Source organism: Solanum stenotomum, chromosome 7, assembly GCF_019186545.1.
Source record: "Solanum stenotomum isolate F172 chromosome 7, ASM1918654v1, whole genome shotgun sequence".
Lineage (NCBI taxonomy): Eukaryota > Viridiplantae > Streptophyta > Magnoliopsida > Solanales > Solanaceae > Solanum > Solanum stenotomum.
In genome coordinates, this window is record NC_064288.1 from 18700314 (window position 1) to 18703434 (window position 3121).

At 38.3% G+C, this 3121-nt stretch overlaps 1 non-coding gene across 1 annotated transcript; it reads left to right on the forward strand.

The window, feature by feature from the left end:
• The first annotated feature begins 2702 nt into the window (after positions 1–2702).
• On the forward strand, positions 2703–2774 carry TRNAN-GUU (transfer RNA asparagine (anticodon GUU)). Its single transcript has one exon. It is a non-coding gene; the product is annotated as a tRNA-Asn (tRNA).
• Positions 2775–3121: the final 347 nt, after the last annotated feature.

The window sequence follows — 3121 nt, forward strand, 5'->3', positions numbered from 1 at the left end:
TCATTGTTTCATGCGCATTGTGTGGTGAGTTCTGAGTTATATTCAATTGTGTTGCTTTGTTGATCTAGAACTTGGCCTAAATGTTTCTTGATTAATGTTTGATTTGAAAAATGATCGTAGGCCTCCTTTGATGCGTTTGTGCCTTTCAAAACCCACCAAATGACATCAATCCCGAACATGTCCCAGTTTGAGCCTTAAGACTTTTTCTTTGGACAACCAAATTTTGCCTATACCCTTTCTTAGTGCTTATAAGCACTATCCCTCTTTTGGCTTGACTTTTTTGATCGCACTGAAGACGTGTAAGTTACAAAAGAAGATTCAAAGTTCAAATTTGGCAAAGACAAAAGTTATCAAAGTTCCTGAAAGTCAAAAGTATAAAAATAACTTCAAAATAAAGAAGAAAGAGTTGAAAATTCCCCACAAGTTCAAACAAGCTAAGTTTCAACAAAATAAGAAGATTACTCCAAACAATCAGGAGAAAATTCAAAAGATGATGAGATGGGGAAAAGCTCAAACAAGTAGACCTTCAAAAGAAGTCAAAAAGTGCAAAAGGAAGGGACAACAAAGAGGATCAAATGCTAAAAGCGTAACAAATGTTGAAAGCATCAATTTAGTGCAATGCTCAAGAAGGGAAAAAGTCACTTTTATCCCAAATGACTATCCTACCCGTCCCTAAGACTACATTACAAGCTATTAACAAGCCCTTCATGATTTTAGTTCAAATTTTCTCTCAATAGTGGAGATTTACATGAAGGCCAAGCCTATGGTATCACATTTGCATGTGTTGAACATTTTTTCTGAGTGTTAGTGTGGTTTTCCAAATGTTCCCAAATCAAAATACTGTACATGTGTGCAAATTGGGATTTTCTTTGTACTGAGGGCACTTGAAACATGATTTTAGATCTAGTTCAAAGAATTTGTTTGTAGCAAGATGGACAAATCTTGTCGAGTACATTTGAGGCACCACTTGAATCCATAGGAATTACCTTGAAGTCAATCTCACTTGAAAGAATAAGAATTGTGAGAAATTTTTGTACAATACTATTGTTGGCGTTAACCAAGTTAAAATATGTTTCATTGTTCATAAAATAAAAACAGGTTGAAACCCCTTTTCGATATTTGTCCAAACCAACTTTGTGGACCGTTTCATTGTTGATACTTTTCCAAATAACTTTGTGGACCGTTTCAAAGTTCAAATTGTGTTTTTGGATCGTCATACCATTCAAAATGACATCTTTTTAGATTTAGGTCGTCATACCTTTCAAAATGACATCTTTAAAAAAGTTAATTTGTTATGTCAAATAAAATGATTAGTTTGTCACGCCGTTTAATATGACACTTCTTATATTGTTATTCCATTTCAAATTGACATTTTTTTTATTCATGATGTTATTAAGTTTGAATTGTTGCATTGATTAAGACCTTGTTCATATGAGACCATGTTTTCATAATTTATGTTATATTTGTTACTAACATTGTTATTGCAGATTTTGTGATACACCACTCATATTGAGTTCAAGATTGGGTTGTCATCTCCCTTCAAATGACACGTTAAGTTCAAGTTGGGTCATCTGCCTTTCAAAGAGACACGTTGGGTTGTCCCCTCGTTCAAAGTGACATGTTATATTCTAGTTAGGTCGTCCGCCTTTCAAAGAGACGCGTTGGGTTGTCACCTCGTTCAAAGTGACATGTTTTATTCAAATTGGATCGTCTGCCTTTCAAAGAGACACATTGGGTTGTCACCTCATTCAAACTGACATCTTATATTCAAATTGGGTCGTCTGTCTTTCAAGAGACGGGTTGGGTCGTCAACTCCCTTCAAGTGACACGTTAAGTTCAAGTTGGATCGTCCGTCTTTCAAAGAGACACGTTGGGTTGCCAAGCACACAAAGACTGCGTAAATCTTTGGTCTTTCTATCATTGCCCATGTTGGGTTGACTCCTTTTTTTAGGCATGTTTTCAGTCCCGGATTTCCTTTCCTCTCCTGGAAACTTTCTCTCCCCAGAAAACCCTCTATCCCTAAGCCCTTTTACTAGGTTGGGCAAGTTCATTTCGGGTCGCAGAAAGGATCGGATCGAAAGAGAAAGGTTAGGCACTTCCTAAAGTCATTTCAATAAGAGGTTGCTTATTGCATCTTAGCTAATTCAACTATTTCATTGATCCAAGGATGAATTTCCCTTAGCCCTTAAGATTGCTAGAAAGCCGAAAGCCGTTTAGTCAACAAGTACAGATTTTTAGACGGGCATCTTAGAATAAGAAAGGATTGTTCCTTATCCGGAATTTGCAACACAACATAAGTAAAAGCATGCTATGCTAGCACGTGATCGTGCATTCAATAAATATCCCTTGGAAACGATGGTCAAGGTTTGCCGTAAATAAACAAATGAGTTCGATTCAAGCATCCGAACAAGAATACGGTTCAGATACCCCAAACAAGAAGCCACTTAGGATTTTTTTCTTTTTCTATCCCGGAGGGCGGGTCTCATGATAATGCCTTCCTCTGCGGTCTCTATTCGTAGGAATAGAATCATCCAAGTAATTGCGTCTATCACTGAAGGCAGCCAAGAAGTTGGAAGCAGAACTGAAACTGGATATAACTGAAGGAAAGGCTATATAGGTACGATAGGAGGGTACGGTTAAGAAGGTAAGCAAAGGCTCTATCTCTCGCTCTATGGTCTTGTGTAAAGCCTTTCCGTTGTTGTTCCTCAGTAGCTCAGTGGTAGAGCGGTCGGCTGTTAACCGATTAGTCATAGGTTCGAATACTACTTGGGGAGATTTGATTGATTCCTAATTCTTTAATTCAGAATACGGGATCCACGTAGTAGGCTGGACCAAGATTCAGCCAGGAGAGGGCAGTCTTTAGAAAAACTGGCCAGGAATCGCACTATAGCCGAAGTCGATCGAGCGCCAGACCTTGATGTAGAAAGGAGCTCTCAAGCTGAGGCGGAGAAGAAAGGACGACAAGTGACTTTGATCTCATGATGGCCTGCTTACACACAAGGGTACCCTTTTCCGAAAGAAAAAAAAAAGAACTCACTACGCCTTCAGAACAAAGATGGTTCTATTCATGCTTTAGACGATCTGGCTTATTAATCCTATTTCGGAGCGAAGATTCAAAACT